The sequence below is a fragment of the Bactrocera oleae genome, chromosome 5 (genome assembly GCF_042242935.1).
Source record: "Bactrocera oleae isolate idBacOlea1 chromosome 5, idBacOlea1, whole genome shotgun sequence".
Lineage (NCBI taxonomy): Eukaryota > Metazoa > Arthropoda > Insecta > Diptera > Tephritidae > Bactrocera > Bactrocera oleae.
Genome location: NC_091539.1, coordinates 48349072 through 48375642, shown reverse-complemented (window position 1 = coordinate 48375642; position 26571 = coordinate 48349072). Strand labels below are relative to the sequence as shown.

The 26571-nt window shown below is 31.6% G+C and overlaps 1 protein-coding gene and 1 non-coding gene across 2 annotated transcripts in view; both read left to right on the top strand.

Annotated features, from left to right (window-relative positions):
- The first annotated feature begins 551 nt into the window (after positions 1–551).
- Positions 552–2511, top strand: LOC106619179 (uncharacterized). Its single transcript, XR_004977118.2, has 3 exons — positions 552–633; positions 827–1056; positions 2403–2511. It is a non-coding gene; the product is annotated as an uncharacterized protein (transcript).
- A 3457-nt stretch (positions 2512–5968) lies between these two features.
- LOC106619181 (uncharacterized) overlaps positions 5969–26571 on the top strand; it is a 42139-nt gene continuing 21536 nt past the window's right edge. The window contains exon 1 of the mRNA XM_014237181.3: positions 5969–8496. The gene's annotated coding sequence lies outside the window, so the exon portion shown is untranslated. The remainder of the gene's footprint in view (positions 8497–26571) is intronic.

Here is a 26571-nt window from a genome sequence, read left to right as displayed (position 1 = left end):
TAAAAGAGATCACAACAGGCACGAACTTAACGAATTTGTGTTGTATAAAACTTTAAACGAAACAGCAAAATACAATAACAAAATATAAAATGAAGTTTGCATTGAGTATCCTAACGATCTGTGGATTAATTGCTCTCGCCTTCGCAGCACCAATTGACGACTCGGCTAATGCACGACTGTTGCGTTACGATTTTGACAATATTGGAGTAGATGGTTACGATTTTAGGTAACAAAAGAAAAAAAGTAATAACTACAAATACAATGTGAATAATGTGCAATCGGCATTACAACGAGTAGTGAATCGAAAGTTACATGAATTTATGAACAGTGAGATTAAAATGAAAAAAAAAAAAACAAATAATAATAATTAAAATATTCTGAAAAGATAATCACTCGTATCGGGTCAAATTCATCAGCTGTTTTTTAATAGCACAGCACAGTGATGATTAAGATAATAGATAAGAAAAGTGCTCAAACACTTTATGCTGTGACGTTATAAAGCTTAAACACATTGTGCAATTCACCGCGAGTGGTAATTGAAGTGGGGTGAAAAGTAAATTCGTGTAAAAACACACATGTTTTTGTGAATTTTTTGGTGGCGACCCAGTTAAAATCCCTTTGTTAAAACCAATGGTACATTAAATTATGACATTCGAAGAATGTTGGTCGAAATTTGCGCATTTTTGAGATATATTAAAAAGTGGCAGCTTTATTCGATTTTATCTCGGAAAAAAGTATAATTACGGTGCCTGGTATAACTTGGTGCTGGATCATCTGAAATCAAAAAATCAAGGACAATTTGTTAGATAACAGTTTTTTCCAATAGGGTTAACAGTTAATGCCAATAGGGTTTTTGAAATGACCATTTTTCATTTTGTTTTAATACTTCATTGAGAAAAACGTGATTTTTTGCAAAGTCTGTTTTTAAAAAATACTAAGAAATTAAAAAATAACTCTCCCGTGTTACTACATAAATTCTGTACAGAAATAGTGTTTAAAATTTCAATTGATCGGTGTAGTAGTTTTGAAGCTTTGATGACTACCAACTTTGAAAACGTGAGTTGTGGAAAAACGCTTTATAGTTTTGAACAGCAAATGATCTGATATAAAACGTTCCAAAGATAGATATAAAACTACTTGTAACTTTGACAAGTGTGCTCCATTATTCTTGAGATATTATGAATTCAATAAAAAAAAAGAATTTAATATAAAATAAAAAATTATAAAAGCTTTGCTCTCTCTTAAGTTTTATGCTATACATTTCATTCGTACCGTGTTCATGTTAATTTTCTTGTTTTACTGTTTTAGAATTGTTATAAATAATTTCACTTAAAAAAGTAGCAAAAGTGTGTGTTATTCAATACTTGGCCAAATAAACCAAACTCGTTCTCAATGTGTGAGAACGTTAAAAAATGTTTACATAATTAAATAAAGTAATAAACTTATATACAAACACTTTGTGTTTTGTGTTGATATTTGAATTTAAATATTCCAGGAACAGTTTCAAGACTTTATTAAAAAGATTTGTTTAAAAAAATGTTTAAACAGAAAGTGAAATATAAGTTATGCTCAAGCATTTGTGCTGAAATTTTACCCAGATGCTAAGCTTGTTTCACATGTTGATCAGAGTTTTTCAATTTCTATCACCCTCACGCTTAAGGGGTTAAATCTACTTGTCACTTGTAAATTTAAAAAAAAATGTACATACATCATACGTATATCGAATGTACATATATTTGACAATATTCTCAAAAAGTTTGAAGAAGATCCGGAAAATAGTTTCGGTTACATGAGCGTAGTTGCAAAATTTTTTTAACTTAGTTTAAGATATTACAAGTACATGGGTTTCGTCGAGCAAAAAACGACTTATTTTCAATAATTTTTTTTCATATAAAAATGAAATATTTTATTTAAACTTCTTCTTATTCCGAAGATACATATTTGATAAAGAGTTTGTGAAGTTTTCAAAGGAAAATACTCAAAACTTTTTTGGGTTATGGTTTTTGGTTTTGAGTTAAGTTTAGACATAATTAATATTCTTCCGGAGATTGGCTACAATATCAAGGGAATCCAAAATTTTTTAAAATTAATGCTGATGCGCTGACGCTAAATGTACATATTTTATATTTATTTATTACATCAATTCATAAAGACAAAAGTTTTTCCTGACTTGCAAGTGGATAAAAATTCACTTTTTTGTTTTGTTAAATACAATAATTTTTTCTTCAAATTCTTTGCGGATAAATTTACCTGTTTAAAATAATACTAATAACATCAGAGCTTTTTTTATCCGTTTAAAATCTATTCAGGGAATATATTCTAGAAAATTTGAATACTCGCATATCACTGAATTACTTTTATACTTTTACGAAAATATTAATTTAATTTCTTAATTTATTTAGTTTTGAAACTAGTGACGGTATCGAACGTAAGGAGAGTGCAGAACTTAAGGATATTGGCGCAGATACTAAAGCGCTCAGAGTAGACGGGTTTTCGACATGGATAGCACCCGATGGTATAAAATATACACTGCATTATGTTGCTGATGAGACAGGCTTTCATCCATGGGGCGACCATTTGCCGCAATTTAAGCCACAAATTAAAAATGAAACTGAAGAAACTGATTAACTTTTGGGCACACTATCAATTTAAACTAATACTTTAAAATGTCAGTTATGTCAATTTTTAAATAATATAATAATAATAATAATAGTAATAATAAACAACTTTACAGTATTAAGCGGAAAAAGCTTCTTTTTATAAAATTTGTATTTTCTATATTAGTATAAAAGTTTTTTGCGGAAACATACTGAATTCTTCAAAATATTTATCTCATACTCTTTGATTTAAAAAAAAATACACTCACTGACTCTCTCTTGCTCTCATTAGAAATCTGAAGTACAGTTTTTTCAATCAAACGATCAGTGATAACCAACGATCTTTGCATGATCATGAATATACTTAGCAGTATTTATGCATAAAGCATACAAAAATGTTTTAAAGCAAATATTTCAATTTTTAGCTACGAATGAAGAAATACAAAAAAAAGTTGTTGTTGCGGAAGATTATCCAATTATCATTTTGCTAATCCAGTTTGTCGAATATCCTTTTTTAGTATTTAATGGCCAAGTTGTTTAGCCATCAAAAGTTTAAATTATCATCTATGACTTCACTTTTTTCAATTTTTAATTCTAAAACTGGTGTTTTTGCATAATTAAATCAAAGCATTCTGGATTACTGCAGCAAACCAACACAAATATATTTAAGTATATAAGAGTATGTGTGCATATTTGGATGCCGCAAACCAGTTGTCAGTTGAATGACTTAAAAAACGGTTGCGTAGTTTTATTGGGTCAATTAATATGGAGACCCAAAAATTAGCACATCTAATAGTTATAGTGCAACAAAACAAAATTAATTAATTTTGCGTTGAAAAAACTAGTTGTGGAAATGAGACGAAAATGTGGAATCGGGAAGTAGTTATTCATAGAAATTATGAATCGTAAAATCATTGTTGTAGTGAATGGAGTTTGTGTTTTATATTCTCCATAATATTTTGGAGTGAATTGAAGTTTTTTTTATTGCAGTTTAGTAAAACCACGACTATTGAGATTAATTAAACTTGTTGAATAAAAATGTTCATCTGTTTACTTTATTAAATGTTATGAGTGGATATTAAATGTTATGAATGGATTTAAGTGTACCGATATTATGCAGCGATTTTCATATATCTATCATATGTATATCTTGTTAAAACAACGATCATTTAGGGTTCTCTTTATTTTTGGAAAAAGGAAAAAGTCACCGGGAGCCATGTCTGGCGAATATGGAGGTTTCACTACATTGACTAAAGGTTTTAGGATAACCCACAAGAATAATTTCGCACTATTTTTGAGGTTGATAAACAATGTAGAAACTAGTGTTTAATTTGATCTAATAAATAGGTTATATTTTTGCATTGCTTGCATCGAATACTATTTTTAGAAATTACCATATTTAATAGTTTAAAACTCAAAGTATATAATATTCCTTTGTTGTATTCAACGCCAACTGTGGAAACTGGTGTGGGTTGCACTCTTCCCAAATTTTGTTTAACACGATTATTAACTCAGCCAATAATTTAAATATGCGTCAACATCACTTCAAAGACTTGTTTGAGAATATCTATAAAAGGTCTAATAAAAAAAGATCGATTATTTGTCCAATAGATGGCTTTAGTAATCTGTATCTCACGTTATATAAGTGCGATCCGATAAAAATTAAAAATAATCGAAAGCGTTAAAAATTAAAGATTTTTTACTAAAAAAACTTCTCATAGTTTTGTGATTGATTTACTCGGTATTGTTTACGTACGCGTCAAGGATGGACACCAGCAAAGAGTAAATACGCCATTAGTTCTTCTTCGATAAAGGCGAATATTCAAGCCAAGCGGCTAGAAATGTCAATAGTGTTTAAGGTCATGATACTATAACAGACTATAATGTTCAATTTTGGTTTCCATTCCGGTAATTTTGATGACAAAGGAAGCCTGACTATCGAAAATATCGATAAAATAAACCAAGAGAAGCTTGTGAAAATCGAAGTTACCTGTTTTTTGCGAATAGAGACGAGGGTTTCTATAAATAGGTGTAATGTAACAAGTTTTGCGACGAAACGGTAGGTATTTGACCCAAATCAGATTTTCTAACTTTTCTAAATAAAACCATCAACTTAATACATTTTAAGCTGATTCACCCTTTTGCAATAGTTGTCGATAATTTGACACTGATCATGTGCGTTTGCTGATTACGAGCTTTTCACGAAAAATCATAGGCTTTGCTAACAGTGCTTATGCGGAACTACGCGAGTTGAGCTGTCTTCAAAAGTTGTCAAAATTCATACATTCTTTAATTTGATAAACTTACAGAAGCTTTAATCGAAAATTAATAAAAAGTTGTGTTATTTGAAAAATACTTGTTAATTATTTTTTTTTTTTGAACTATTAAAATTTGAGTAATACCATATTCGAAAATTCTAAGATTTTATGTATATAGTTAAAAATAGATAAAGGCAGCACTAGTGAAAATTTCAAAAATTGCCAGTAGAAGATGTAAAATAAAAACAACTTTTAATTGTCTAATCTCGAATACCAGATTATAAAATTAAAAATAAGTTGTCAATCTCAAAAATTAGATCAAAAATAAGAAATGAAAATTTTAATCCTAAATACCGGATTGAAAAAAATGTTAATCCCATCTTACAATTAAAAAATAAGAAATGTATGTTTTTGAATTTTTAATTATTTCGCGCTTGCGTACTCATGTTCTACCATTTTTTTAAATTTTAATTCAGATTCTAAGATTAGAAATTAATTTTACAATTTTAAAATTTCGATTTTGGGACTAAAAATTGAATTTTTATGCCCATAAACCGTCTCACATTGGGGAAGAATGTGTAATTTCCAAAATTTTTGAAAGATGAAGTTGTACAGTCTCCTTGCAGGTTAAATATATATACATATATCTCATCAAAGGTTAAAAAAAAGCTTTTAAACTATGAAATTGCTTTGTTACATTCAGGAAAACTCGCTTTCACCATTTCCTTAGTCAACAACTAACAGTGTTTATTTCAAATAATTTGTGCATTTAAAAAAAACTTTGTAAGCAAAGCAGAAATTTAACAGAAAGCTCAAAGCTGCAGTCTTCACGATTTTCGCTAAAGCAGAGAATGTTAAAAAGCTTGAAAAGATCAACTTGTGATGTTGATGTCACGTGATCACATCACATCATATACAAAGTATCTGTTTGTATGGTATTTATTTCAACCGCAAGTCACAAAAACATACACACATACATACTGCTTAAAGGCATGCATAGATACAAATACGTTGTATATCTGTGAGCGCACAAACAAAGTGAGGCGCAAAAGCACGGCACTATACAAAGCAGCAGCCCACAGAACAACGTATCGCTTCATATAGAATCGCCTCAGTTGGTATTCAGAGCTGTTTGAGAATTGTTGTGAAGATCGGTGAACGCGCAAATAAAAGGTCTACGAAAAAAATTCATACAAAAGCCAAAGGAAAAGAAAACAATAACATTATAGTAGCCATAAGATCTAAATAAACGCACACAAAGTCGATAAATTCATACGAGCTGGCTGAAGAAATGCTAAACAAACGCAAATAAAAGCATTTGAATGAATAAACGTATATTTAGGTATGTGTATCTTCATACATATGTATAGCATGTACATTATGTAAAGTTATTTATGTGAATGCAAATAAAACGACCCTAAGAGGCGGTAAATGAAACAAATTCATTCGAAAGCCAAACGCCAGCAGACAGACGAGAAAGAAAAGAGAAAAAAAAAAAAACAGAAAAATTTAAGGAAAGCTATCTTGCAGATGCGGCAATCGGGTTTAAGAACTGCTGCAGTTTTCTACTTTTTATTTTAATTTAAACGCGCTTGCGCTTGTTAATACCGGTATTTTAGCGTAATTGAGAGAAAATGTAAGCAAAAATAAGTTGAAGAATATAAAAATAATACAAAATAATCGTAATGCAATCGAAGTATGTATGCAGATATTTCAACTGAAAATTACAAGTTATTAATACACAACGCGGCATAAAGTAGAACGCAGCGCAGTTGAACAGACGTGTACACCGGAACTTTTAACTTTAACTGTATGTTATTACATATAAAAAGTAAAGTAATCATTATTGAACAGCAATTATTGGAACTCTTTGCTTGACTACATGAAACACACACTGAGCGATCACCAGATCACCAGCGACACGTGCCCTATGCATAATTTAAATTGCAAACGGTAAACACGAGTTCGACGCGAGTACACATACTTATCACTAAAGGTCACGTGATTGCGGTTAATTATTGTTGCAAGTGAAAAGCGGCGCCCATAAACGCAATACACAGCTAATTTTCGATAGTGTGAATTTCGCATAGCATTTCACTTTCGATTTTTTTAATTGAAGAAGCGGTGATTTTCCAACGTAACCCAATGTTAAATTACTAAGGACACATAAAAAAAGCTAAAAACACGCATCCCTTTAATTGAAAAAATACAAAAGGAAGGAAAAAGTTGTGTACATAAGAGGGAGTAGATACTAAAGTGCCAGCAGCAATAATACTGTGTGATAGAAGTAATAATATTGAGACGAAAACAACAATAACCACAGCTACGACAAACGGGTCAATCGGTGACTGTAGTGTAATGGTGAAACCGTTGTTGGATTACTTTTATCAATACGTTTTTGACTGGCTGGATTATTGGCGATTTCAGTGCAGCGGCAATTGCAGTCGAAACAGCAACAACAACTATAGCAACATATACGATTTGTGGCGATCATTTGCAAGGCAAGCAATTGTAATAAGAATCCTGCACGTCACACCGTAGCCGGAAGGCACATAAACGCTGCATAAATTGCTAAATTTAAAGTGAACAACGTCAGAAGAGCATTCATAATAATTAAGAATTAAGCGAGAGGAGCAATGACAGCAACGCAAACCACGACTGAAGCTAATGCATGAAAGCAAATTTAGGGAACCAAATCGAGCAGAGCAAAAAGAAGGTGAATTTAACACACACAAACACTGATACTTGCAAATTTTAAAAATAGACACATTCCCGATAAGCGAAGACCAAATTAGAGAAAAATATATAATTAAAGCAACTAAATAACTGAAAAATTAAATATAGATTAGCTAAAACTCACCCGAAGCACTGAGAAGTTTAGCAGCGTTTTGAGTCCGAGAAAAAATTATATTGTTGTTTGCATTTAACTTGCTTGCCACAACTAAGCATCAAAGAACTGATAATCGCCTTGCACTCGTTTTTTCTGTTTCTACCATTTCTTCTTCTTCTCGTTGCACACAGCACACGTGCCAAAGGACATTAACCTGCAAAAGTCGACAGAGAATATAAGAAATAAAATTATTATTTAAAAGTAAATCAGAGCAGCTTTCACACGCAGTCGAAGCAATTATCTTAGAATTTTAAATTCTCGAACATTTTTGGCGAACATTTAAAAGCAGAAAAAAAATATTTTCAATTTCGTTGCGAAAATTTCGCATTAAATATTTTGGTGTTTGATCTCGAAGCTCCCGCAACGCGCGCACTGACCTAGCCTAACGCGTACTAACGATTACAAAATACACACAAAATCACACACAGCAAATACAATAAAAAATAGTGCTTTTGTTTCAAAAAAACAAAAATACAAAAAAAAACAATACAAAAAATTACAAAAAAATAAATAAATAAGAATAAAAAACTTACTAAGCGGCACCAAATTTGGAAAACAGAAATCGTTCGTAAAAATAAATACTGTGATTTTGGCAAAAAAAAAGTGTAACTTAAATAGAATATAAATTAATTATTTTCATATAATCCAACGCATTTGTAACAAAAAAATACGACTTTTTGCGCTCACGAATAATACCGAGAACTTTTTATTCACCATAAAAAGCAGAGCAAAGTTACTAAAGAACAATAAAGTGAGTAAAATATTATCATAACTTTTATACATTATTAGCATTTTTATATAAATTAATATTAGTTCTATAAGGCAATGCATGTAGCATATTGTAGAGTCGCACATAAATTGAAAACTCTTAAAAGCTTTTTATAAACTACAAAAATCAACACAAAGCGGAAAAAGTTTTTTTCTTTTTAAGGTTATGAAATTGTCCTAAGGTGACATGTTATACAATGAATAAATTACCTTTTGATATACATATGTATATAGATACATATGTATGTGCATATGAATATAGAGATAAGTTTAAAGATAACCCAACAATTTAAGACCTATTTCAATAATATTCTGAGCCGGTATTTTTGCTTTCGGTGAAGTATTCAAATTTTTTGCAAAAATTAAAAGATGCCTGCCGCAAAATCGCATCTCATAATTATAACCTGAATTGGGTATATTAAATTTGTAACGCTCATAAGGAGACATCGGAGACTCTATAGTCTACATGTATATATGTATTATACAAGTATATAATATAATCGACATGTTCGTCTTGCTGACGGCCGGTCTGTATAACCGGGACTAATCCCCAATTTTCGAGATAACGATCTGAAATTTTGCATACCTTCCTTTTCTCCTCAAGAAGCTAATCATTTTTCGAAACCACCAATATCAGACCGTTATAGCATATAGCTGCTATACAAACTATCCGATTAAACTCAAGACGAACTGTTCGCTTAGGCTAACATTAAGATTATTATACACACATATCTAACAAATATATCTAGAAGCTTAAAACCGATCTGAAAATCTGAAAATTTCTAAAGGAAGGTCGTAGAAACAGTTAACCATATATCAATCCTAGGTATTCTAGTCTAAATCACTCGAACTTAAGAACATTAGTAGTTATATAGTAATTATCACCGTTATGACTGGCAAGTAATTATTCCAATGTCATCAAATACTGTGTTTAAGGCCTTTTTTTTACTACATGTTTTGAGTAAACAGAGCCAACATTTACATATGTGAAACAGCAGCCACTAACTACACCGGCACACATAAAACAAAATTGTCTGTACTTGGGACGCGACACATATATTCCCATGTAATGGGAATGTGTAGATACAAAGGTTCCTTACAATAACTTGATTCCGATCTAATTTCGTGAAGATGCCTCGTCAAATAAAAAAGTTTTCCATGCAGGTACTTGATTCCGATCGTTCAGTTTGTATGGCAGCTATATGCTATAGTCATCCGATCTAAACAATATCTTCGGAAATTACATTGCTGCTTTAGAAAATAACTCATGCCGAATTTCGTGAAGATATTACTACAAATAAAAAAGTTTCCCATACAAAGACTTGCTTCCGATTGTTCAGTTTGTATGGCAGCTATATGCTATAGTGGTTCCGTTCCGATAAATGAGCAGCTTCTTATTGAGAAAAAGACAGGTGCAAAATTTCAGATCGATAGCTTAAAAACTGAGGGGCGAGTTTGCATATATACTGACGGACAGACGGACGGACATGGCTAAATCAACTCAGCTCACCATGCTGATCATTTATGTATATATTTTATAGGGCCTCCGACGTTTCCTTCTTGGTGTTACAAACTTCGTGGCAAATTTAATATACCCTGTTCAGGGTATAAAAAATATAAAACTTTCCAAGCGCTACAAATTTTCTTAAAATAAAAGGTTGAGTTATATGAAAGCACTTGATAGCTTAAATTATCAAATAAAAAAATTATAAAAAAAAGCAAGTTAGTTATTTAGTTATATATTTTAATTAAAAGTAGGGAGTATTGCATCCATGGTTTACAATTACAGGCAAGCAAATACACTATTATTAGAAAGAGATTCTCTCAGAAATTCATTAAGATTTCCTACATATTGACGGATAGATGCAGTATAAAGTTTAAAGTATTTATATTGAGTATATGGGAGCTAAGAAAAGTATTGACCCGATAATACCATTCTACGCGAATTTTAACACTATAACACACAGACTGACCGATATTTTCGGCAAAAAATCGGCCATATGCACTGGCGCCCACATATTTGGTGTCTGGGTCCTTGAAAAGTTACAGACCGATTTCAACACTTTTTGGGCTTCAGATTAAATACCGTGAGGACATACTTTGTGCAAAGTTTTACTCTAATAACTTCATTGATGTTTGATTTGTACAACGTAAAGTGAAAGAATTAGGGTGTGGTTGTCAACCGATTTCGCCCATTTTCTTAGCGTATAATAGTAATAATTGAGTAACGTCACACACCAGAGTTGAAATTGGGCTAGTAGTTCCTGAGATATAAAGTTTCACTTAAAATTGCGCGGTGCCATGCCCATTACACAATTTTTACACCGACTACCATAAAGCCCTTCCCTAATCATTGAGTTATGGCACTTTTAATAACTTTCAACATAACCGTTATATGGGGAGTGGGCGGGATTATTATCTGATTTTATCCATTTTCACAGTGTATGGTATAAAGAAATGCTAAAAATACCAAGTTTCAACAAGATATCTCAATTTTTACTCAAATTATTTCTTGCGCGGACAGACAATCACTCTGATTTCAACTCGTCTCGTTACACTGATCATTTATAGTATATACATTTATATAACTCCAGATCTATCTCGATTAGTTTTAGGTGACACAAACAACGGTTAGGGGAACAAAACTATTATACATTATATTATACTGTGCAACATGTTGCGAGAGTATAATAAAAGAAAAACTTCAATCCAAAGCCGAAATGCCTAGCGAATTTCGAGTGCCACTTAGTGATTATTCAGTAAATAAAGAAAGATAACACATACATATATAATTAGTAAGTTGGCTATATACTTTTTATGCGAATCTTGAAGAACTGCCACAACTAGCACGGAAAGCAAAGCATTCATTCTGAAATAATCTTTTCTTTCTTCATTTTGTTGTTATAATATGAATTGTCAAGCGAAGTTGTATGTGAATCGGCCATAAGCGTTTCAGTTTTATATATTATATTTATATTGTACAATTTTTTTTTTTGTCTGAAAATCTTTCTCTAGTTTTTTTCCATTATGTTGAAATTTACGGACGGTGTCCGTTGGTCGTTTTCACTCATACCACCCTAAATACTTGAATGAAATATATTGTATACACTTGTGTACACGTCGTTTTTTTGGCAAAGTCTTCTACTTTTGTTTTCAAACATATTTCCATAGCTTTTCGAAAACATATTCTAAATTCTGGTATAACATATGGCTACTTTAGAGACTGAACTTTGACCTTTATTATCGAGTCAACATGATCTTATTATAGTGTTTTACGCATAATACATATTTTCTTACTATAAGAAATAACAAATAATTGGATTATATAAATCGATCAAGGACGAAAAACTTTAAGTCAACTGATTTTCGGCTTTAAGATACAAATCAATCAACTTTGTTAAATGTTTAATTGTAAATTGAAACGGGCTCAATAGAGACTATAAAAAGTATTTTAATAAACAACAATGTAAATTTTGTTGTTAACGTAAAATAGGCTTAGAAGGGGCGATAAATTGTCTCGGGCCGGCCCGGTGAAAACATCTAACCTGCACTGTTTCACCAGTCCATGCTTGCACAAATATAAATATCAGTAAGAAATCTAAGGGTTGAACCTCCTATAGCATACCATGAGTGTCAAATTAAATGAATGTGATCTTAACATAGTACTACGATTGGATTATACTCCCAATGTCGCATCTCGAATGGATAGATAATTATTATTACGTTTACTTTACACCGAGTCAGTAGAGTTTAAAGTTTTGTGTTTGTAATGAACTATAAAGTTCTCCCCTTGGTTCGTGTAGGAAGCCCTGAATTTGATTTTAAATTTTGTTTTTTTTACACGAAACCTTGAAATTTGTTGGCAATAAAAACCCACCAAAAATAATTTAACTTCGGCTGCACCGAGGCTATAATATCCTTCACAAGTGCATTTCTTACAGCAATTTTATGTATAATTAAGTCTGAAAACGTAAGCGAACAACGGTTTGCAACCAACGTAAAACGGTTTGCTAATTCTTTCTAGCCGCTTTTTATGATATAAACAAACCTCAAATCGAATTAAGGTTACTTAATACAATATTAAAAAATATATATATTTAATTAAGATCTTTATCTTTATTTTAATCAGTCAGTTTAAATACAATAGCAGCCATACGAGTATGCTTTAGTGGTTCGATATCGGCTGTTCCGACAAATGAGCAGTTTCATGAAGAAAAAAGAACGGTTCTTAAAGCGAGTTAAAGTATTATTCTCAAAACGAGAATCTGCATTGCATGGGTCATGAAATTAAGACTGTTATTTACAAGCACACAAATTACAAATTACAAAACTTGTGAAATATTATTCAAAATGCTTCGCTCTCAAATCTCACGTAGACTGATAAACTTTTGTAGAAAAACCATTAAAATGTATTTGCAAGTTTCAATAGAATTTCCCTTTCTATATAGAAAACTTTATTTTAATTTACATGATGAGATATGCGAGTGCTGTAACTTTTCTATGGAACTACCTGCCAATGTACTCGTACAGATGTATGTACTCTGTGCTAATGTATTTTTAGAATTGCTGCATAGGCGTTATCTAGCAACGTTGAGTGATTATCTCTTCCAGCTAAAAGTCACAAATTAAAAGTCACTACTTTTGTATAATGTATAAATCTTTCATCAGCACATGTAGTGTAAAAGCTCAATTTTTCTGAGAAATAAACATTGTTTCTAAATCACGTAATTGGGCCCGAAACATTATTTTGCAAAAATACATTCTACTTACAAAAAAGTGAGGTAAATTGTTTTTCACACCAATTTTCTGCGTAAAATGAACAAGTCACTAATTCCAAGTATATAAAAAACGACGAGATAAATACCAAAAACTTAAATTCTCAATGTTTACAAACATACAAGAATATTTACATATGCAAATAGCATAACTCGAAAATGTTTATGTATACATATGTACATAAATTTTAAAAGTTTTTAAGATTTCCTGCATACCTAAAGCTGTTTCATACATTTGAATCAATATTATCTTAGAGTTATGTTAATTATAAGCTATGTGAAACGATACTCAACGTAATCATTTATGTATGTACGTAAGCAAAGATGTTGCTGTTTTCAAATTAATTAAACGATAATGAATGATAATGGTTTCTTATGACATGTAAGGGGCACATCTAGTGTGACAGCCTAAAGAAACGTCGATTTTTTGAAATTAAATAAAAATTACTGTGTTAATTGTTTTGAAATTTTAAGGGTATATTTATATGTATGTTATAAAAATATCCTCTCTCGGCCACACTTTAGAAGTCCGTAACGCAAAAATTATTTATATATCGACATAAAGTTTTAGTATGGTATTTTTAATAGTATAAACTATTAAAACATGCAAAATATTAAAAATAAATATTTTTTTCAAAATTTCACACTAATTGCGCTCCTTAAACATCCAACTATTTGCTGTCTACTTATCCACACATATTTATTCTAATACTTGTATCTAAATACGTAAAAACTTAATTAAACGGATTATTTATGTTAACACACTTTATGCATACATATAAGGCAATAAGCCAGGTATTAAAGTATTTTATTTAATTGTCAGCAATTTCGCTTGCCGTCATTTTATAAAATCACTAACTGTCACTGAAATGATTATGATAATCAATATTCCGAATGAATGCGTATTTTATCATAATTACCTGCAATAAATTATTTTATGTACATATGTACGTACATACATTTATATATGGCATATTACAAGCACTCAATCTAAGCAACATAAGGAAATCATAATTATATTGTCATAACATATCAATTTCTCCGCATGGCAATACACAAAGTACGTAAAAACGCTATGCGGCATATTAATGTGTTTAACGTTTTAAACGTCACAACGAAACGCGTGAACATATAAGCACCTTTGTGCGTACTTACATAAATTAAGTAATGTATATAAAATGATAGTGTGAAGGCATGTACGTAGACATATAAGTAAATACAATTGTGTAAGCGCAAAATGTTGTTTGATATCCAAGGGTCATGAAACATATCTTCATTAGGGTTGTACATTTTATTAAAAAAAATACTATTTCGGTATTTTTTAATGCTTTAAATATTGCCTATTGTTGTTTTTAACAAAAATTAAATTTCAATTTATAAGTACATACATATGTACAGCGTCTATCAATAGGGATGACGTGATTTTGACAGCTCGTGGCAGTCATGTTTGTTTACGGTTTTGTGTCAAATTTTGTCAATGTGTTCAGCCATTTTGGTACAACGCTTGGAAATTGTCCAAGATTATTACCCGAATTCACTTTGCCGAAAAAAACGTTAATCGAAAAATCATTTTCTCAGATTAGGCTCATTTCTGGCTTAATGGCTTTATCAATAAACAAAACTATCGCTATTGGGTTGACTCAAACCTTCGCGTGGTTCAGAAAACGTAATTGCATTCCCAAAAGTTGATAGTGTTTCGACATCAGCACTTTAGATTGAAAATTTGAGTATTTTCGGATATTAGGTGAAAAGATAAATATTTACAAAACAAAATTACATTGTATTTAGAAAATAAAAAGGTTAGGTTAGGCTAAGTTACATTAGATGACTAATCCCTCAACATGGCGGAGGACATTTTTCCATAAGACTTGTAAATTTTCCGGAAATCGAGATAGACCGTTTTCACCTTAAAAAAATAAACCACATCCGCTCCCTAACACTTCCCGATCACAGATCGTCCGTAAATTATTTTTCCTTACTATTTTCTTTTATTCTTTTCCTTTTCCAATGATTTTTATCCTTCTATTATGATTATTTTAAGTGTTCAAAGAACATAAAGAATACCGCAAAAGAAGTTTTTCATTAAAGTGAATCAAAAATTGTATTACTCAATAACAAAAAGTTGTCAAATTCGCTTGCTCATTTTTTATAATTAATGATTCAGGAACTTTCGTGTCTGTTTAGTTTTTGGCGCACCTTAATACCAATATTTACTCATCTCAGATCATATGTTCCTTAGTATTTTGTCACGTAGTCAACAAGTTTCGAATAAGACGCGTCTGTACTATCCGTCTCGAACATATGTAAATAACCGCACTAAATTAAAAAGCTTTGCCCACATATGTATGCACATATTTACATATGCATTCATATAAGTACATATAGAGATGAAGATGAGAATGAAAATGCGAGCGAACGAACACCTCAGATGAATATGAAAATTCGACAATATGCTTATCGCATCTACTATTGTTTTTGGTTATTGCTTTTCATTGTTTTTTTTATTGCCAGAATGACGTAGAAAGTGATTGCCAAAATGAAATTATTCTACATACATACGTACATAATATCATATTTATTATATATTACTATGTGTGTATATTTAACATTGCTTCTAGATTGAGAATAAGTAATAAAAATTTATTAATATAAATTTAGAAACATGTTTAATATAAAATGAAAATAAGAAAAAAACACCTATATATTTTTCATATTTGATATATTTTTCGCCAAATATTTTTTTACTAAATTTTTCATTTATAATTTTTTTAAATAAATAACGTTTCACTTAAAAAAATACATACATACATAGTGTGTATTTTCTTCTGTTATTTTAATTTAAATACTCAAATTCTTAACACCGTTACCTTAGATGGCTTTAAAGATTAGACTAAACAATTCATTAACTTATAATTTCGCGCATACAAAACCAAAATAAATATAAGCATTTAGCAAAACAAACAAACTTAGCATTTATGTACAAGCAGGCAGCGCGCTACTGTCGAGTTTTTCTATGTATATACTTATGACTGTATATATGTACGTATGTACACTTAAATGCGAACGGGAATATCGTGGCCGAGGGGCCAAAACGAGGTTTAAATAGGTTTGTAGGTCACAAACGATTGTTGCATCAGTTTGTAGTGGATAAGCGTATATATGTATGTGTATATAGTGTATATGAGCATAATGCTTTTACGCGCTTGTCGCAGCAGCTAATATTTCTGAACTGCCAGTCAACTAAACTGTTTTTGAAATGAAGTTTTTGAAATATACACACATAAAAGTGCACTTTTTTACTTATTTGTTGAATGTAAGCTAAACATATACATACATAAATATGGAGACAAATGTTTTTGTCTTTACCGAACGGATGGGCTTTAGTAATTATTTCTGCCCTGTTAGATCTGAGTTCACTCCAAGACGGTTGAAGAGCGCAAATGGTATATTGACCATCCAAGAAGATGGCTAATTAAGTATTTCTCAATTTTCTATCGAAATTAATTCTTAAGGGCATATTGAAACGGCCTGAAGAATCGATCTGGAAAAACGTAATTGTGCTATTTTAATAGTCTGATCTCAGTCCAGTAATACTCGCCCTAAAAGTCATTACACCTTAAACAGGATATATTATATTATGTTTGTCACGAAGTTTGTAACACTAAGAAGGAAACGTCGGAGACTTTACAAAGTGTGTGTATATATAAATGATCAGCACCACGAGCTGAGTCGATTTAGCCATGTGCGCCTGTCTGTTCGTCTATTACGTATATCGAATATCCTCTCAATTTTTGATATATCTATCGGAAATTTGCACACGGCCTTTTCCTCCAAGAAGCTGTTCATTTGTCGAAATCGTATACAGCTGCCATACAAATTGAACGATCGGAATCAAGTGCTTATATGGAAAGCTTCGTCATTTGACGAGATATCTTCACAAAATTTGGCATGAGTTATTGTCTAAGACAGTGATGTAATCTTCGAAGAAACTATTCAGATCGAATCACTATAGCATATAGCTGCCAAACAAACTGACCGATCAAAGTTTTTGTAAGGAAACTTTTGTATTTGTGAAGGGTTTTATAAGTTCCGTGCAACCGAAGTTAACGATTTTTTTTAACTTATATCTTTCCATATAGCAGTAAATTTATCTAATATTAAAGCTTCCTGTGTCCGTATTTTGCGGCCAAGCATTACTAATTTCAATTCTCTGTCGAAACAGATTTATTTTGGATGAATATAGAGGTTTACATCTACTTTTCTTTGTTACGGCTTACGTAAAAATATCATCTGAGTCTAAGAAATTAAGTTTTTATTAATTTCAATCTGCGAGTAAGTTATTTAAGATACTTATTATACGATTTTTATATTCGTTTTTGAAAAAACGGCGAACGTCATAAGGCTTTTCTTTGATAAAATAGTTAACAAATTGTAATAAATTGACGTTGTAATGGTTTATATATTATATATTTATATATATCTATATACATATTAAATAATTGCATATTTGATTTTTTTACAAAAAAAAAATATTAGTCTTTGTCGAAGAACCACTTACATTTACATTTTGGTATCGGTATGAAATCAATATTTAAAGCCATTGTTTACAAAACCAAACCCATTTAAATTTCATTGCCACAAAAAGGTAATTATTACTTCTCTCATTACACACATAAACAGTGGAAGCGTGGTGAGCTAACCACAACGCTAGTCAAACTCGCAGAAAAAAACCTTAATGGACTGAATTTTGTATAAATTTTAATTCAGCTTTTGAGTGAGTAACTACGCTTAATGTGTTGTGTGCACATATTTACTTAAATGCAAGATTTTTTATTTATTAATAATTGACTCTTAAGGATAAACATACCTGAACATATGTATATGCGCTTATTGTATATAGCTTAGATATTCGCTTAGTTTTTCAACCGAAATTAGTTAACTGTTTAACTGCTGCTTCTTACCACATTTAAAATGTTCAAAAATATTAACTAGAATGGTTCTCACATTAGCAACTTAATATTAAATTAATAAATATACAAAAAAAAACTTGTTAAAATGTTTAAGATTTAGCACATTTTAGGTGTTTAACTACATCCAGAAAGTAATTTCTTGTACATCTACATATGTATTGTACATATACTCGTTTTTTCGTCATAAGTACTGTGCGATAATGATCGCATTATATAATATTATCTTCAAAGGAACTGCGTTAAGCATAAAACAGCAGACACTAGCTACTTAGTGATCAAGTGTCGTGGGTAAATTACTTAAAGATATTAAAGAGCAGAAATTCTCACAATCTAAAAGTGTACGAGCAATTAGACATACATACATACATACTAAAAGATCGTTTTCAAGCAAACATAGACAAAATATATATAAATTATACTTTAAATGCAGATGTAAAACAAAAAATATAAATGAATAAAACACCAACAATTCATGTAAAACAGACTTTAGTACAAAGACAAGAAACGCTCAAGCTTCTTTAGCAGCTTTATACCGAATTATTTTTAGAATGATGAGTTCAATGGCATATCTACGCTGACTTGTGCAAAGGACTGAAATGAAGAAAATTGTAATTAACGAAATTCAGTTTGAAAAATCAACGTTCTTGGAAAAGTTTATGAAATCAAGCACGAAAAATAATTTGGTCTCTGATACTGAGTTATGAAAGTAGTACACGCCCAAACTGTAAAGTGGACAAATTAATTGCTAATTAATTTAAAATTATTTTTATGCAATTAATACAAGGATATCGCATTATATACAAGTATTTTCAAAAAATTTGAACATAATAGTTTTCATCGAATTTCTAATTAAATTTGGTTGAAGTTCTACTTAAGATCACTGTTGCCGCTTGAAATAATCTTTGAGTGCCAAATGCTACCAAATCTACTGCCAAACTACCAAATTTTATTATCATCAAAACATTGGGTTTTATATCACTTCGCATTTGGGCAAATATGAACATACAAATAAACCTTAAATGACAATTAAATTTAGTCACATGCCCACCCTTCTTCCTTTTCTTCTAGGTAATTGAATATTTTTAACCACTCCCTACAAAGTTTTCGCTATAAAGTTTAGGCGAGCCATCCCTACAAAAAATTGAAGTTTTCGATATCATTTTGTTCGCTTATTGCGGAGGTTTTAGATATTTTATGGTTATACCTAAAAAAAAAGTTGAAAAGTAAATATTAACAATTATTTAAAACGGCAACGCTGCTTAAGATAATAATGATAAGATATTCCTGCTGCACATTTGACTAAGTTATACACACGCACCTAAGCGAATGGAGCGGTTATATGTTCTGAAAAAATCAAATTATATCGAAAGCATCTGCGGTTCGATACTTCGCTAAACTTGAACTCTGCTCTCCTGCTAGGAAATTTACATGCAAAAGTAATCAAATACTTATCAAGTTGAATTCAATACTCATTAAAATGACATAACCGCTTGATTTTCTTTATTCATTTAATTATACCAGTATATTACATTTATACCAGTTGTTTGTTCGATTGGATATTTTTCAAGGCCTGAATCGAAGGAAACTAGTTATTACTTAATGTGTGCAAAAGTGTATGTACATATGTACTATATACGAAAATTAAGAAATTTAAATTAATTTTAATAATCTGGTACACATTTTTAAAACTTATATATTAACAAGTACACAAACACAACAGCTGTGGATATTGCCGACAGTGCATTACTGCGAAGGTTGCTCTAAGGCTAAGGGAACTTGGGTATATGGGGTAAAAGGGTCCAATCAGGCACACGCTGAAATTCTATCTTTCTTCAAATCGAACCCTGAAAACTTGGACCACCGCCTCGCAAAGCCAACTCTTGATCACTTTTTCTGCTCACATACCGACAAGAGGTATGTAGACTGGAAGAAGTTGCTGGAGAAGAAGCGCAGTGAGCCTTTTCCTGGATGGATGGAAGCTAGGAGGGTAGGTTAAAAGGGGAATTTTCTATAAGGATCCCTTCCTAAAGCTTTGCTTTAGCCTACCGGAACACTGTAGTATTATTTGGACAGAAGTAGCTGCGACTAAGGGAGCAGTAGACATACTGTTGGTTGTCATCTTGCGTTTTAGCACTATACCTATGAACAGGCGTTGGTCGACGACTAGCTTTTGTGCGACCCCGAGATTGTTTCAGTTTCTGCTATATTGTCCATCTATTACAAGATTGAGGTTTAAATATGCATCTCGACAGTCATACCTTCGGCGAACCAGGGGACATAGCAGAAATTGACATAGCCGAAACTTACATTATCCGCCTGAACAAATTTAGATACCACGACGGAGCGCCGTTGTAAGATTTCCAAGAGAAATTCCTGTTAGAATCGACCTCTGTACCTTACCTAATCTTGATTATCTAATAGAACAATTATTTTTGAAGATATTCGAACTTCTAGAAGAGACGTCTAACATTAACAAGTTGAGAATTCTAGTTTAGATCGTTAATAATCAGGTTTTGTTTTTGTCGAGTTTTACAATATACGAGTATATGTATATATTCGAAAAATGATTTTTCTCGAGCTTGATTCTAACTTTTTATAATTTCGTTTGGTGTAGTAGTAGTAGTATCTGCTGAGACCGGCTTGATTGTCTACGTCTAGTCTATAAAATATTGTTGTAATGTCTTAGCTGACCTGTGAAACTTTAATATGTACCTTACAATCAATTATCGAACTTTATGAAATGATCAACTCAAACTAAATTGAATATCTTGGAATTTTAAATTTGTGTGGGTTGTTGCTCTAAGAAAATAACATGAATTGACATCATCCAGGCCACCTAAGTAAATACTGTACGATGAAAAAAGGTTAATAGGTAAAATCGATTATCTCATAAGCTTTTGCGTCATATTGTGAAACACTGGTACGAATAAATAATCCAACAGCTGGGCAAGCCAAAAAAAAAACAAATCGAAGAGATAAACTACTTTTGAATAAATGCAATTTGTGGTCAATACCGAGACAACCGATGCCAACGTACTTGTACATATGTAAATATTGTATGTATGTATAAAACACAACAGCAGCAAACAAAAAGCTCAATGCGGTTGAACAGCTGATGAATAGGTGAATTGTTGTTGGGAATTTCCTCATGACTTCTCACATTCACACTTCATCTACTGGTCGGTGATTCGTTTAGCTCGCGAGAGATTGCCACCTTTTGCAGCCGGTTTCTGTGGGGCCGGTCAAGCCAGAAGTCGACAAGTGTCACTTGTTTGGGTTACTAGAATTCATGGCAAGGCTAAGCGGTAGCACTTTATAATTTCTTTGAGCGATTTTTTCAATTTTCCAATGCGTAACGCGTGCAAGCCGCGCTCCACTCTTTTGTAAGTTGCATTAACAACAAACAAAATTAAACTGCAATTAAATGTATGGTCATTGCTGGCAACCATTTCCTGCTTTGCACTTGTAACTTACTTGTATATGATATGCAAGTATTAGTTATATTGCTAGGCAGTTGCTATAAATAAACTAGCTCAGCGTCTTACAAGGCTGCCGAGTGGAATTACAAGATACCACGCCGCGCCACCTTGTTTGACGGTGAAGGCCAAGTGTTATGGAAAAAATAGAGAAAAAAATTTCTTAAATAAGTCAATGCGTAAAAGTATAAGTAAACAAAAAACACACGTTATATTCGGCAGCACCGAAGCTATAATGCCCTTCACAGGTGCATTTTTTTATAGCATAAAATGGTATAAAAAGATCTTTATCATAATTTTGATCAGTCAGTTTGTATGGCAGCTATTTACTATATTGGCCAGATATCGGAACCGCTGATCATCTTTCTGGCAGTTTGTGGGTGGTATTTCAAAAAAACTGTTCGGATGTGAACCGTATTCTAGTGAGGGCGTTCTGCATCGACCGGAACAATTCCGGTAGTCAGAAGGGGCAAGGTCTGAGCCATAAGGCGGGTGAGGCAAAATTTCCCAGCCGCTGTTATCCAATAAGTTTTTAACCGGTCTGGCAACATGAGGCCGAACGCTTTCATAATGAAAACTTATTGCCTCGTGCCTAGACGTAAATTCCGTGCGTTTTTCGGCAATCGCTCACTTTAATTTGATGAGCTGTTGCCGGTGGCGTTCTCCATTAATGACTTAACCCGGTTTTACAAGCTCATAATACACCACGCTTACATGATCCCACCAACGTTGATTTGGCTGGTTGGCCTGGTTTCATATATAATTATTTACGATTAGTGTTGAATCGCGCAAGACACTTTTGACACGTGCATGTTTAACATAAACTTCAACCAAAATACGATGACTTTCGGCTAAGGTTTTCTTTATATTGAAGTAATTAAGAAAACACCGTAAAAACACTTTTTAAGGCAAAATGTTGAACATATTTGAGTGGAAAAAATTATTGTTGATTATGCTTCAAACGGCGCACGAGGACTGTAACTTGCTAACTCATATTCGGAATATTGGAACAAGTCTCTTGGCAATATATATGGTATATACTTTATAGAGCCTCCGACGTTTCTTTCTAGGTGTTACTACAAACTTCGTGGCAAACTTAATATACCCTGTTGACGGTATATCTGTAGGGTTCCAATTTTAGGACGTATTCTGTTCACCTAATAGAACTTCGCATTTTCGAAGATAATATGGTGAATTCATTGTAAGAAGATTCGTCTATCATTAGCAAATAGAGAATTCTAGTTTTTCGGATCGTTAACAATTCAATGATTTTTTGTGGAATATGTTACGTTTCCTATTCTTTGTAGCAGACTATTTCGTGAAAAATTATAATCGATTTATCATCTAAGACGTAGAAACAGACTATAAATATGGTTGGCAGATCAACCAAATATTTACCAAAGGTGTCAACAACTATTTATAATATATTATATTTATATGTAAATTCGTATTTACTTTTACAGTGCATTTACGTAAGCACTTAAGTAAATACTAATCTAAGTATAGACTTAATTAGTTCGCTTTACTGCATAGTTAATAAAATAATGTGTTTTAAATTTAGATTACTATAAATTTTATGCACACAGATATCCATGTGTATATAGTGTTATCTTAACACCATGTGACACGTTATTCATCCTGCTCGCTCATAGTAATCCACATGGTAATCCTCAGTATCTACCCGCGCTATCTGAGAAAATTCTACGTTTATTGTTATCTTTATCCCATAAATGCATGCGCATTTATTTAAATACTGAAGTTGTACTTTTAGAATTTATGATGTGACTAATTCCTAGAATGTGACCTTGTGAGTACACTGATATTTTACATACATAGATACTAAATGCAAATGCATCACATGTTTAATTGCAACCTTTGTGGCCTTAAAAGTGTTCTTTAGTTGTGTCACTGTTAATTTATTAAAAGCTAACAAATGCATTGAGTACAAAGGGCAACCAAACAAAGAATGCATCTATATTCTTTATGAAAAAAAAAAATTGACTTTTAAAAATAAGATACAAGTTATCTATAAGGTCAAAGCTCTCTCTAAAACCCAGAAATTTGGTCTGTATTTTTTCAAAAAGCAAAAATTATCTAGAGAAAGAGAGAGGCATTTTTTATGTTTTCATAGCATTCTCCTAAACATTTTTTTTCTCATATTTACCTGAACAAAGTATATTATATAATAATTTGAAATTTGTCACAACCACAAGGAAACGATATTCTTATAAATTTATATTTATTAATTATTTATAAATTTATATTTATAAATTACCAGCGTGACGAGCTGAATCGATTTACCCATGTCCGTCTTTCTCTCTGTATATAAGGGAAGTAGTTCCTCAGTTCTTGATATATCGATCTGTAATTTTGCACACGTCCTTTTGTCCTCAAGAAGCTGCTTTGTTAGAACCGCCGATATTGGATCAACATACAAACTGATCGATCAAGCTCCAGTCTTTGTATGAAAAACTTTTTTATTTGACATCATGATATCTTCACGATATTTGGCATGGATTATTGTCCTCAGCAACGCTACAATCTCCGAAGAAATTGTTCAGATTAGATCAATACTTGTATAGGATATAACTGCCTTACAAAATAAACGATAAAAATCTAGATGTAGAGAAAATATATACAGAATACTACATATCATTTTTTTTTCGCTTCGCACACTGAAAAATTGGTTGATATACACCTTTAAGAAAGGTACTCCAAGTATGAGCTCTTAATTGTAACGGGAAGGTCCTTGGCCTAATGGTTTTCTGTTTTTTTCTTATTATCAGATAGAAAAATTTATGTATCGCCTCCAACTAGATATATATATATATAATACTCAAGAAAGTAGTTCTAATTATTTATTTTATAATAAATATATAGTAAATAATTTTCAAAATTAATTTTCTTTGTTTCCAAGAACAAAATAATTGCATACAAGATTCGATTTAAAATGATTCGAATGATGTCATTCAACTTATTAATTGTTCATAATTAATTTGCACTTATAAAATGTTTGATATGTTTTTTTTTTAACATAATAAAATGTTTAGTCACCTGATAAATGCAAGAAAAATAATTTTTGTTTGTTCCAAACAACCACTACAAAAATTATTATATTTTATTTATATTATAGGTACTTTTTACACGTTAACCTCATCAGAGTTCAAAACAATTATCGCTTTATGTCCTAATTTAATGAGCATTTAATGAAATATAGCAGAATTATTTGCAATGTGCCTAGTTAAAATTTTTATCAAATAAATATGAATATTTATACTAATTTGTGTTTTACAACATTATCAAGATCAAATAAATCAATCAAACACAAATCGAAATTCTACTTTTTTGAGCTTTCGCTGAGAACAAACAAACCAAAGTGCAGCATATCTGTCAGACATGCGCTCTGGCACGGCGGTCACTCGAAATTTGTCGGTAGAAATAATAATTTCATGAAATATATACAAATTTATTGGAGAAATGAGCAACCAGCACAACAATCAGGAGCGCACATGTTGTAAGCACAAGACCAGACGGGCACACATACATACGTCAGCGTTATATCAGACGTTATAAAGTTATTTAAACGCACAGCTCCCATTTATCCTACATTTACCCTCGGCATCACAGACCTACTCCCTGCGCCAGTAATACGATACGACATAATGTGAAGTCATTGTCGGCGAGTGACTGGAGTATTAGCAGATATATCTTTATTGCTGGCAAGAATAAATGCCATAAAATATTGTACGCGATTTTTATACTTTAACTTTATTTTCAATGAGTGCACCTCGTTCTCTCCTTTCTTCTCACTCTACTACCTTTCTACTTTCTGTCTATAAATTGTCTTATATATACAACAACATATGTTTATATGTATATATTAGGTGTATGCATGTTTGTGTTAGGAATATACCATATATATATGTCTTAGAAATATGCAGGTATACTTTAGGAATATGTGGTATAACTGGTTGCTCCTCATTCCCATTCTTCTGCAGATCGTCGTTATAATTGTCGGCATTCAACTTTTTATTATCTGTTCATACTGATAAACGGTTTATTTTTAATTGCGCTCACGCGTTTCTCTATACATTTTATTCATTTAACAATTGTCATAAAGAGTTTTCCATGCTTTTTTCTTTGAAAGTACAGCCTCCAAGCTTATGGTATCTATCCCATAAAGTCCTCGGTGCGTGCGTTTGTCGCTTTTAGCAGCTCGATTCATATATGGAAACCCACTTTGCAACCAGTTCTTTAGGGAGCCTAGGCTTCGTAGCGAATGTTTAAGTACATATGTATATATATGTGTGTATACGCACGTACGCAAAAAAAGCCACATAATTCCACGCACGTTTTTTATCTAATGTTGTGTTTTCTTTTCGTTTTCGACTGTGTTTTATTTCTTTTTTACATTTTTTTTGTACGCAAACTAATTAAGTATCTTAACAAGACTTGTTTTGTGATCTGATAAGATATCTACACCAATTTGTTGAACCGTTTTATCAACAATGTGTTTGTTTGTATGTGACTTTGCCATAATGCTGTTAATTAAAAGCGTTATTTACAAGACACAACAAACTTGAGTATGTGTTAATTAAATATTTGCACCTTTAAGCAGAACATGTATGAGAAAATGAGATTAAAACTTTTTTTTACATCAATTAAGCACATAAAGTCGAAGTAAAATTGTGTATTTCATAAATATGGAATATAAGCAATGCTTAAATATTAAAGAAAATCTACAAAAACTAAACTTAAGTCATTTTCTTGACTAGTCAAAGAAATTATTGGGCAGGGCAAGAAATGTAAGCAAGACTAGAATTGTATCCGTATGTGT